Below are 13,227 nucleotides of genomic sequence, written 5' to 3'. Positions count from 1 at the left end.
TTATGTCTGTTAGAAAATATTAAAGAGAAATGAAGCAGTACTTCATTATCTGGGACATTGTTCTCTCCTTCCCCTTTTCTTTCCTACCTTTAATAGCTGAACGGCATAGGAAAATGTTCTTCACTAGGCTTTACATCAAACAGGATTTTTTATAGTCTTTGGAACCATAACCCTGAGCAAAGGACTTATCTCTCTGAACACCAGCACATTTCTCTATGAGGATGAAATGGGATAATCAGTGTTAAAATCTTAAATATTGTGGTTGCTCCAAAATGTTAATTTTTCTTTTTCCTTTCTATTTTTGCTTTCTATGATTATTTTGTTTAATTGCCTCTTTTCTTTTATTTTTACACATCTTTTCTCTCTTCTGTGCTATGTTAGGCAGGTAGGAGTGTGGCTTTGGTGAGAGAAGTGAAAGGGTCACGGTCATGGCTGAGGATTAGTGCTGATTTCAGCTGCCTTGTTGCCTTCATTCTACTGTTTACCCCTCTGTGCAGTCACTGTGGGGGTGGCTGTCACCTTGGTGACAGCAGTTTTGTGCAGCACATGTGATGCGAACACTGAACACTGACCTAGTGCAGAGTATAAACAGGTCCCGCTGCCTCATGTAATTCACTGTAAGCAGACAGGCGATTGCCTTTGTTCTCTTAGCAGCTCTGCTGCTGAAATACACTAATAATAGAACAAGAGGGTTGAAACTGTGCCTCTCCATCTCTAATTACTGCGTGCCAGCATATCCTGGCTGCTACTGTCACTCCCCAAGAACTGACGGCTCTGGGGGATTGTTTCCGATTGTGCTCAAGGGATGGCTTCCTGCCTTTGCCCCACTGCATAGTATGTTCAATAACTTGACTGATTCATTCCATTATGCTGAATGGCTTACAATAAATTGAAATGAATGTGAAGAAAATATTTTCAAATCAGCAGATGCCCATTGTGGGTTAGCTCTGCATAAAGGAAAGTGCAACAGACATGGAAATTGTTCAGTTAAGATAGTCTGATCTATTCATTCCTGAGTCCAACTCTCCTGATCTTGGTGAAGACAACTATTCAATTCCATCTCTGCTCCTACCTAACTCCCCCACATCTCCATATATTTCAAGCCAAACTTAAATCACAACCTGGTGTCCTTCCTGCTGCAGACACTCAGCTCTGGTAGTCAGGCTTTGGGACCCTAGAAACTCTCTAATCTGGTTTCTAAATAGTACAAATGGAAAAACCCAATGCTAGATGAACTGTCCAAAGTCTCGTAGTAGTTAAAGCAAAAACAGAATAAAAATCCGGCTTTCCCATCTGTTGATCTTATAAGCATTCAGCTTCACTTCATCTGCTGTATCTTTTACCTGTTAGTTCATGTACAGATGTTGCTTATAAAATGTGAACAGAAGTTGCCAGTGGCAGGTACAAATCCCAGGCCAGCATGAAAAGTTTGTCGCTGCCAGAACTTCTGTTCTGCTTTTGTCACATCTGCTAGGGACTCTAAGCTCAGTGTACATAAATTTTCCAAACCCTTGGCATTTTTACATCACTTTTTCCCCCTCCTGCCTGATACATTTTATGGAATGAAACCAAAATGATCTAGGCATGTACAGTTTATGTATTTATTCACTTAAAGTTGAATTTTGGGTGCATCCAGAATTTGATGAAACATCAGTTGGAACTGGGCTATGCCTCAAAACAAGTTTGATATAAGTGCAAGATCACCATGTATTTTCCAGATGATCCGATCTGCTATTTCTGAAAGAGTACATTATCTCATACAACACTAAAGGCAAATTGTATTTCAATGCACAGATTTGGGAGAAGAGGTATAATTAACATTTATGATAGTATTGATTCTCACCCATGAGCGAATGTAGATGTATCTTTCCATTTATTCAAGCATTCTTTCAAATCCTTCATTATTGTTCTATTGATTTTTTTAATGCACTTGTTAGACTTATTCTCAGATGTTATAAAGTTTTGGTTGATTGTTTGAACGGATCTACTTTTCTGTCATGTTTTTCTAATTTTTTAATTTTTTTGACTTACTGGGGCATTGTTGATATTTTTATGTTGATCCTATATCCAGCATCACTACAGAACTTTCCACCTTTCTAATCTCACCTTGTACAGCCCCCCTAGTTTTGCTTCAACCACAGTGACCTTCAAATAGTTCTTAGAATTCTCCAAGCATTTTCCTTACTCAGAGCCTTTGACTTTCCTTTTTCATGTGTCTCAAATATTCTTCAGCTCTTTAAGTGGTTAGCTCTTTTCACTGTATCTTTCAAGACTCCATTTAAAAATCAACATATTCAAAGAGGGTTTTCCACACCACACTGTCAAATGTGAGCTCTCCTTGTATTTTGCTTTCTCAAAATACCAGCACTGTGTTTATATCCTTCATAAAAGTTACCACAAGCTGGAAGTATTTTATTTACTTATGTGTTCACTCTAAAATATGTGTTTCATCAGGAAAGGGACTATCAGTGCAGGGCACTGTTGTCTTCTCAGCACCTAAAACAGTGTTTGACAAATAGTAGGTGCCCAGAAAATATAAAAATGCAAGAAGAGGGATCTGAGACTAATGACTGAAAATCTCTGGTTATAGGTAGGACATAAATTTTCAAAGCATATAGTAATATGCTCTGTCTTCATTATAAAAGAAAATAAATAATATATAATCATAATAAATATTTATAGCAAATAAAATGTGTCAAATTTTCTGTTCCAAGTACTATTCCCAAGTGTTATACAGGAAAACAACAAAAAAAGCAGTGTGGTACGAGCAATCTGAACTTAAATAGCTTATAATTTATGTAGTTATACATTTATATTTTAACCTATAAGATACAGTCATATATTGAAAACATATATCAATACAAGAGAACATATAATAAATATTCAATAAATAGTTCAGTAATCACTTGTTTCAGAAACTCAGAATATGCATCCAACGTCTAGTATATCAATAGAAGAATATGGCTTATTTGGTCATGGGTCATGTACATAGTGTTCTGTAATGACCCTGAATCTGCCACAGAAAAAAGTTACTCTGATCAGTCAAATGAATGCAGTGCATTTTGTTTTGTAAAAGAGCACAAATGACTAAATGAATGAATGAATTAAAAAATTGTTAGTTACATAAAATGTTAAAAAAAAGAATGCTCAAAGTTTTGTCACCATGTACATGCTTTGCTGTGTTATAATTTGCTATATAGCCCCTAATGTTCAACATTAACTCAAACTAGTGTATACATGCACCTTACATTTTATTTAATGTGATTTTGTATTGATTTTATAAATTAAATTATTCACAATAGAAGTGGAGAGATGTCTTATGTTTTGGTTTAGGCTGGTCAACTCTTAAGGCTAAGCTTGCACAGTACTGCTAAGTGTACACAGACACTGTAGATGAACAATGTTGTCCAAATAATGGATCAGAGAGTGTAATCATGAAAACCTACAAGAAACTTCCCTGTGGAGGAGAATAACTTCCCCTTCTCTATCCCCATTCTCATATCAATCTCCTCTGGCACAGCATAACCTATCAGCACAGACAATCCCATGGACACCACAAAAGGTGACGTTTCCATGTGTGCTACTATTGCTGAAGCACAGGCTGCCACTGCATCCTGTTCTCCGAGCTTCTGAAGCATGCCTGAAAGTCACTGAAAGATGCTGGACTCACCAGGAACTATGAAAGCCACCAGCAACTACTGAGAAAGTAATGCAATTGGAGTGTGACCCTGGTTGGGTAGTAAATAGGGAATTGGGTATTGTGTCCAGATGCATCATTCTTGGCCATATGCCTCAAAGCTAGATGTCAGGTTTTGTACAATAATGTCATACTTACTTTTATTTTTACAAATGCAATGTAATTCCAGCATTACAAGTTTATCAGTTTCTAAATGTTTTAAGTACATTTTAATCTAAGTATTATTTATGTTAGATTTACTCTAAATATGTCAGACCTTTATGGAGAAAACAGTAAATAGAAAATCTGATACTTACAGAGCATTTTTTTCAGGTTAATGTGTCTTATTATTACATGCCCTTTCTTCTATGGTATAGTTTAAAGTTCATTAGAGAATGAATTGGAAACTATGAACTAAGTCCAGTAAAATATCAACTACTTACAACCCCAAAATCATGGGTTTGGATCCCCATACTGGCCAGCCACAAGAAAAAAAACTATATATATATACACACACACATATATTTATATATGTACACACACACACACACACACATATATAAACCAATACACCAAAAAAAAAAAAAAAAGATCTAGACTAGAAGTGGCTTAAACTATAATATAAATCTTCACTCCAAAAAAAAAAAAAAGAAATAAAATGAAATTACAGCACACATGTCCAAATGTATTAATAAAATGACATGAAACCTTTTTTTAAAATGTAAACCCGAGTTAAGTGTTCTCACTACTATAGGCTAATGCATACAAAACTTTCCAATTCCAAATTGGAAAGCTAAACCTATACACCAAAATGTTTTCAGTTGAAACATTTTAAAACATTATATTTTCCTATTATAACTTGAGCTTTTTTAAGCTAATGATTCAAACTAATCTTGGAACACTGGCAACGTGATTGGAATGAAACTCAGAACAAATAAGCTATAAATTTATAAATTCAAGATGGCAGAAATTTAATTTCTATGCCAACCTTGAGTATGTCTAGGGAGGAAAATTAGCACTCTCTTAACAAAATAAGCCAGAGTTTAGTCTCTGTGTGGAACAAAGTTTGAAATGAATGTGGAATGAAAGTAAATATTTAGAAGATTAATTCCTCCAGCTTCCTCAATATCTTAGTTTCACAAGACTTTGAAACCATCTTCTCTGGGGACAAGAGAAAGTAATTACCTCTCCTCCACATGGTGTTTAATCATGCTCTATTTTTCGAAGAACAGCTGTGCAATACTGGCTGGGCTACAAATTAAACACACCTCCTTCAACTTGCCTAGATTTAAAAGATAATGAATATGTTGGGTGACAGAATCTGAATTCAAAAAGATTTTAATAGGCCGGAGCTATAGCCTAAAAACAAGATGAAAGCAATCAAGGTTAAATGTAAGGTCTTATACTTGGATCCAAGAAACCAAGTGAACAAACAGGGTGGGAAAGGTATGACTTAACAGCAACATAGCAAATTAACCACAACAAAATTTAGAAGCCTTATTTAATAAGAAGCTAAATATGAGTTGGTGGTTTGATCTTATTAACAAAGAAATAAATAAATGTGGCTCGTCTACCTAAAAGCATTCATAGTTCAAGACCTTACTTAGGTTGACACATGTGAAATAATTGTGAAGGACTTAAGGCTCTTTGCAAACAAATACCGTCACTGTTATTTTAAAGTTTGTTCAAACAGAGATCAAAGGGTCTACACGGACAAAACGTTCATCTTACTACTTTTACTAAAATTCCAAGAGTTCCTGTTATGACAGAATTTGTATATACTTGGATACTGGGGGGCACTGGAACATTATGTATATTAGAATATTAACATATACACTACACATAAGTCAACAAAACAAGATGCAGCCAAATGAGATTATGTTGAACTATCCATTGAACTTATGCTACACTTGTGAAATCTAGATTACTTTTGTATTTCTGGCAAATACTGACAATTTATCACTGTACAATACAAAAGGAAAAAGATGATCTACATAAAAATCACAAAGGATCTGGGAATATGACATGTAAGACATTTTGAGACTTCAGTCCAGAACATAAAGAGTGCAACATGATACATTAACTAGGAAATAAAATAAATCTCTAAACACAGTGAAAGAGAGAGGTCATTATTATCTTTGTGAATATCCATTGTTACAGAATTGGTACATTTCCCAGGTGGAAAAAGTGTTTTCTTGGCTTCTCTCTCTGCAAATAAATCACTGTGGTAAAAACTCTCAGGTGAGTTTTCTGGAAATATTTACCATAATTGATTTCTGTGGGTTCCTAAATGCTTTAGTCCAAAACCTCATTTATCAACTTTTTGTCGATTTCATTGTAATTGCAGAGTTTTCTATTACTATGTTATGACAGGTCAACACAGTGCTGTGACAAGGAGCCCCTGTGTTAGGAGAGAAGCACGTTCCACACACTAGCTCAGCAATGCAGATTCTTGGTTGTAATTAAACTCATAAGGGAGTTATCCTTGTTTGACAAGGAAGGATGTGAGATGATTTGCAGGACTTATTAAGTCTCAGCAATAGTGCTAGATGCCTGTCCCAAAACTTTCTCTGAATTTCTGCAGTGTCTGTACAAAAGACTGAATAATTTCACTCTGTGAGAGAGTGGTACATATTTTAAGAACTGAGCCACACACTGAATCCTAGAATCACTGGTTCCATTAATTGAACAATATGAACATGCTTCATGAAGAAATTGATATACCAAATTTTGTTACTGTAATAGCAGTGCGTGGCAGTCAGAGACCTCTGGCCCAGGATCCAGAAACAATGCCATTGGCAATGGGCTGGTGACTAACTTTGACCTATTCATTATCTTTTCTCTTCTGAACTTGACTCATTTTCCTTTTCACAATTAAGCTTTGTTCCTACTCTGCATCACTTCTCCAGTTTTGACCATGTTTTACCATTTTTGCTAAGAATTCTGAGCCTAATTTTGACTACACTGATTTTACTACGTAGGACATATCCTCTGACCATTCAGCGGAGGTCCTCAGGATCCCTACCTTCTGGATGTCCCGGTCTCTTTCTGCTTCCTCCAACCCCCCCTCCCCTTCTCCCCTCCCCCAAAATCTGGCCAATCCAGATGATCATTCAATTTGTGTAAGTGAGATTCTAACAAAAGTATAGAAAACTTTGTTTTCGAAAAGTAGAAATCATTCAGTCTTTTATTTTTTTGTTTTATTTTTATTTTTATTTTTTTTCTAACTGATGACCGGTAAGTTAACCCTTTTGACTTGGTGTTGTCAGCACCATGCTCTTCCAAGTGAGCCACGAGCCAGCCCTCAGTCTTTTAAATATTACTGTCTGAAATATGTTCAGGTCCTTTGAAATTCAAAAATTTTCTCATTGCCACATAGTTTTTATTTTGGTTAAGGGGGAAAGTGGTTTTAAAATAACTGAAAAGCTAGTTAAACACATTCCTTCTGAAAAATCAAGACAACCTTAGGTAAATGAGAGCAGATGGAAGTTGTGTGTTATCCAAATAATACATTTATATTACAGAGAAAGAAAGCTTAAGGAAAATCCACTAAGATAAACTAAATACAAACCCAAATCGCTTCAAGTAGCTGAAGAAATCCCTAGATGGTGATATCACTTCAAGCTCATCTTTGTGGGCCCAAGTCGCACTCAACAAGAGGCAACCACATAAGCTCCATATACTTGTTAACCAGTGTCCTGTCCCCTTCTCCCAAGCTTCTGTGGCACAGCTGTAGAAAGTGATATGCCCTTTACAGAAAATGGCAAGCGCTGACCTTGCTGCCAAACTCTGCCTCTGCCCATGGGGTATACAAGTATCATGCTGTGATTGCTAATTTTTGTCTTTATGAAAAAGAAAGTGGAAAGATTTCAGCACAGAGTCTGAGCTTGAGGCGAGACAAAGTCGAGAAACAGCAAGAAGAGGATAGGGTTCTCAGGGTAAGATTTAAGAGGAATTTGACTTTTGCTGCCTTTCCTATCTCTGTGTTGTTGGATCCCTGTGCTGCTTAATAGCCATTCTACATTCTGTCCCTTCTCACATTCTCTTTACTATTTCTTGTGTTTTATTTACTCTAACCCAAAAAGAACCTTTTCAACTCCTAAATTTGACCCTTTTTATTATCCCTGTTTTGCAGATGTAGAAATTGAGGAACAGGGAAGCAAAGTCACACAGTCAGTAAGTGGTGGTGCAGACTACTTAACCACTAAGCTGCACTGCCTCCAAAGAAATCTAAAGGTAGTAATCTAAACAGTAGTCCACAGTGCTAGCGAACAAAATCAATAAAAAGTGTATTAGTTTTTTTGTGACTCCCTTTTATTACAGGCTGGGACTGCCAATAAACATTAGGGTCATTTAAACCCGCAACACAGATTTTGAAATATTGTTTTATGTAGACTCAGTTTCTGCTTTCTGGATTTCTCCTTGGCTACAGAAACTTCATTGTGGAGTACTCTTCTTTGTTCTGTTTTTTGTTGTTGTTGTTGTTGTTGTTGTTGTTGTTGTTGTTGTTTCATTAAAATACAGTCTATTTCACATGTATGTTTTTGTCACCCCACCAACTCCATATCTGACCACCACTACCACTATGTCCCATATATACTTAAAACCAAGCAAAGTGTGTAGTTCCATCTCAAAAACTAGACAGGCATTTTGGACAGCACATTCTTGGCAATGGAACCTGGACAACCTTTATCAAACATAGCAGGGAAAGGTCTCACTCTGCATTATAAAAAGGACAGCCAGATATCAACTGTTCTGGAAATAAAATAAGGCAAACAAATTTAACACATCGTTTAAACTATTTTCTTAAAGCGACTTCCTCCACTGGGAGAGATCCTCCTGGTCAGTCATCCGGAAGTAGTTCTTCACATGATTGATGACCTTGGCTTCCACTTTGGGAAGAGAACCACCTTGCTTGCATTTTCGCTTTATTGTCTTCTATAGAACTAGGTCCTTGGGTGTTTTGGGAGTTGGTTGTCTGTTTGTTGAAGGATTCTTGACCTTTCGATCTTGGTGTTGATGGCTTTGAGTCTTTTCCTTTCTGGTTTGATTTTAATGCATTTTTGGCTATAGTGTCTTGGACAGATTTCTTCACTAGAGCTTTTTCTTCATTTCCTCATCATCAGAGTCTTCATCGTCGCCATCCTCTTCATCAGCAGCAAGTTTTACCTTTCTGTGTGGAAGCTTGCTACCACTTCCAGGGGCAGTTCGCTTCCCAGATATCTCCAAAGAGATTCACACACTCCTCCTCTTTGTTTTCCGATTCTGCATCTTCCTCCACAGCTGCTAAGTGCTGTCCACTGATATGCACAGTCCCTGAGCCACACTCCAACCATAGACTGCAGACGGTGTTATCTCAACCCCCAAGGGAAACCGTAGGCCGTGCAGACATTTTCGAGGTTGCCCACATAACTCGTTGCCTCTGCTTCAGCAATGTGCAATTCATCCTCTGCACCAGCCCCCAAACTGACCATTCTTAAAAATAACTGATGCTCATGTTCATCATTATCCACCTTAAAGTGATAATCTGTATAGGCCTTTACTTCACAACCCAAAGATACTGGTGGGGCTTCATGGGGCTCATTTCCACATCCACCAAATCTTTCATGGGGCGGCGGCACACACTTTGGTGGGGGAGAAGGTCAGCCAAGAGAAACTGCTCCAAAAAACAGCTGCTCAGGATGGAATCACACTAAAGAGGGTGTGCGTCTTTGGATGTATTAAACATCTTTCATTGATCTGACATATTCTATAAAAAAAATCTGTAGAATGGGACAGTTCCTTTTCTTCCTTCCATCAACAAAGAAAATCTTCTTCAGTCCCAATTAGCTTGCTGGTAAATGCATGCCTTTGGCAACAGAAAGGTAGAATCAATCAATGTCTGGGGATGCATCTATCCCTGCCACTAACGGGCCATGAAGGGTGATGCCTACTGTTCTTAGATAGGCAATATCTAAATATTTTAGGAATATTATTAATCCTGAATCCCAACCCATTAGACACTGGGGTAACAACTGCCAGCAGATGCAGTCCCTACCTTCAAGTAGCTCCAGAGCTAATTGACAGAGTGTAGAATATTACACTTAGGCTTATCTGAAAAAATGGCTATAAGTTGGCAGTACCAAAAGTAGCCAGATACAATGTAAAAGCAGATAATAGTGAAAAGGTTATACTCATTCTCAAGCAAAAGTCACTGTTATTAGTTGACAAATATCCAACAAAACTTCTCATTCAGAGGCAAACTCCTTACAATGAGCTACAAGGCTCTCCGTGGTCTGGACCCCTCTTACCTTTCTGACCCTATGTTCTCCTACTCTACACCTGGTTCACTCTGTTCCAGCCACAGCCTTTTGCTGTTCCTCCAATATGCCAGCCATGCTCCCACCCAGAGCCCGGCCCAGGCTCTTCTCTCTGTCTGGGACACATCTCCCACCGCCTCCTGGGCACCCAATATTATTCCCTCACTGTATCTGGCCATTTACACAAATGTGATCTTCTCAGTGAGCCTTTTCTTCCCACTTTATGCAAACATTTAATTAAACCATCTCCACATCCCTTGCAACCCTTTGCAGCACCACTCCTTGTCTTACTTTCCTCCTTCACACTATCGCCACTGAAACCCCTGTATAATTCATTTAGTTATTTGTATTTATTGATTGCCTTCATTTCTTCCATGTGGAGAAAGGTTTTGCCTGTTCCAAAAATGGCTGCATCCCCCGCATAGAACACAATCCACAGCCCAGAGTAAAACTCAAAAAATATTGTTGAATGTATTTCTTGTTTGAAAGAAATGAATAAATGTCAAGAAATGTACATAAATATGAAGTTCATTGATGACCCCTAGATTTATCATCTAGGTAATTTTCTCCAAAATATTTACTCTCTGCCCATCATATTGGTTTCTCTTAAAATGTGTCTCCTAAATTGTCATACTCGATTGAGCACTGAGAATGTCATATCACATAATTATGCTTATTGCTGCACCTTTAGCTCTTGGGAGTAGTTAAGTGGACCTGCTATATTTCTGAGAAGACATAGAGAGTTGTCACTTGGTTGAAAATAAAGGATATCTGCTGCAGGGAGGATAACACCTCACATTCTCCTTTATGGGCAGCTCCCCTGGGGGCTGTGAAATCCTGGGGTGGAAAACCACTGAGGTGGCAAATTCTGCATCTCCCTAAGGAAACCTGTCTGATGGATGACACTCGGTCTGCCAGTGCGCTGCTTCAGTAATTCTCTAACCACTGAGGGCATATGAAGGGGACTGCTGGGTGTTTTGAAAGAAGTTTGTTGTTGTTGTTGTTGTCACTGGTCTTTCAGTCAATTCAGTTTTCTATAACTAAAATTGAAAGAGGAATTCCTTCAGTAGGAAGATTTGGTGACACAATCTGCAAAGAGAAGGAATGACTTCTTTGAGTTAGTGCATGTTAAGGGGACACACTCTGTAATTAAAAGCAATTCTCAACAGAAAAGGTGCAGCAGGGGAAGAAAGCAGTCCCTCTCCCCTTGACCTTGGAGTCTTCACCCACAGTTTCCTATTAACCTGCCCTTACAGGTGTACCAACAATCAAAGGTACAGAGCTTAGTCTGAACCTACCAGGTAAGATGTGAAACCTTCTCAGTGATATCCTTGTGGTTTATTTAAATTAAACAAGCCAACCAATTTTACCTTCTCTGTAAGCCTTCCTAAATTCAAAATAAATGATGGCTTAGTTAATTAAAATATTCAATTGGAATTACTAGATTATAAATTTGATACCTAGCATAGACTATAATCTTTGGCATTGTTTTAACTCATGTCTCTTTCCTCGTTAGCTTCACTGATTACCCCAAAACTAAAAGTGATTTCAGTCTCTCACGTTTCTTTTTATATATATTGATAATACCCTAAAACAACTGCACAAAATCTGGAAAATTCTGACGAGTGAAAACTGAGACACATCAATCAACAACAAAAGTTTTAAGCTTATTTTCTCCTCAAGGAATAATATCAATATATGTGTTATCTCAATTATGTGACATATTTTAACAGAAGTTCTTTGAGTAAATCTTTGTGGACAAAGCCTTTGTATACATTTAAGATATTCACAGAAACTAGTATAAGCATTTAAAATATTTTAAAGAAATTAGGAATGTTTTCCTCCTTGTTGCTTTGCATTCCTAAAATGCCAGCCTCCTTTACATCTGAGATTGTCAGTAATTTAAAAAGAAACAGGTAGTAAATACAACTATAAATAGCAATTTCAAGTCTGTCATAACCAATTCAATGAAAATAATTTGAAATACCAAAATAAATTCCAAAGTGATTGAAGCCATAGTTGTAAATTAAAACTGTAACATAATTAAAAGAAACTATACGTGAATATTAATTTAATTATAGCATGTAGAAGGCTTCTCAAAGCATAATTCTAAAGGCATAAAATGTTAAACCTCTTATATGTCATTGTAAGTAAATTTAAAGGCCAAGAAAAATTAAGGGAAAATGATGATTGCAATGTACATATGACAAGACTCTTAATTTTTATACTGCTGATTCTCTAAATAGATAAAGCATTTTTGCAAATCAATACAAAAGAGGAATACTTCAATAGAAAAATAGGCAAAGGAACTAATAAGTAATTCCAAAACAGAAAGTACAAATGGCCAAAAGTCATGAAAAAATATTAGTGAATATTACAAAAATTATGAACTCACTCTTTTGCCTTTCAGAATCACAAAAAATAAAAATAAATCATAATTCTATTCATTTGCAGTGATACAGGAAAACTTCTATAACTTCTCAAGAGCAAATGGCATTAAAAATCAAAAACCTTAAAAATATGCATACATTTAATTCAGTAATTCCATTTAGAATTCTATCCTAAGGAATTAATCAAAGATGACACAAAGCTTTTGGTAAAAATGAATGCAATGATATGTATAAACAGCATGGCACTGGCATAAAAACAGACACTTGGACCAATGGAACAGAATAGAGAACCCAGAAATCAAACCACATACTTACAGAGAACTGATTTTCAACAAAGGCACCAAAAACATACATTGGGGAAAAGACTGCCTCTTCAATAAATGGTGCTGGGAAAACTAGACATCCATATGTAGAAGAATGAAACTAGACCCATAACTCTTGCCATATACCAAAACCAACTCAAAATGGATTATATAAAACTCCTAAAAGAAAACATAAAGGAAACACTTTAGGAAGTAGGAATGGGCAAAGACTTTATGAATATGACCCCAAAAGAACAGAAAACAAAAGAAAAAGTAAACAAATGGGATTATATCAAACTAAATAGCTTCTGCACAGCAAAAGAAACAATTAACAGAGTGAAAAGACAACCTACAGAGTGGGAGAAAATATTTGCCAACTATGCATCCAACAAAGGATTAGTATCTGGACTATATAAGGAACTCAAACAACTTAACAGTAAAAAACAAATAACCCAATTAAAAACTGGGCAAGGGAGCTGAATAGGCATTTCTCAAAGGAAAACATACAAATGGCTAGCAGGTACATGATAACACGCTCAACATCACTCAGTATCAGGGAA

The 13,227-nt window shown here is 36.8% G+C and overlaps 1 protein-coding gene and 1 pseudogene across 1 annotated transcript in view; one reads left to right on the top strand and one right to left on the bottom strand.

Annotated features, from left to right (window-relative positions):
* PTPRO (protein tyrosine phosphatase receptor type O) overlaps nt 1–13,227 on the top strand; it is a 239,063-nt gene that overhangs the window by 32,052 nt on the left and 193,784 nt on the right. The gene's annotated exons all lie outside the window — the stretch shown is intronic.
* On the bottom strand, nt 8,483–9,284 carry LOC134361082 (nucleophosmin-like; annotated as a pseudogene).

Source organism: Cynocephalus volans, chromosome 12 (assembly GCF_027409185.1).
Source record: "Cynocephalus volans isolate mCynVol1 chromosome 12, mCynVol1.pri, whole genome shotgun sequence".
Lineage (NCBI taxonomy): Eukaryota > Metazoa > Chordata > Mammalia > Dermoptera > Cynocephalidae > Cynocephalus > Cynocephalus volans.
The sequence above is the reverse complement of the archived record's forward strand: the minus strand, read 5'-3'. Positions and strand labels throughout refer to the sequence as shown.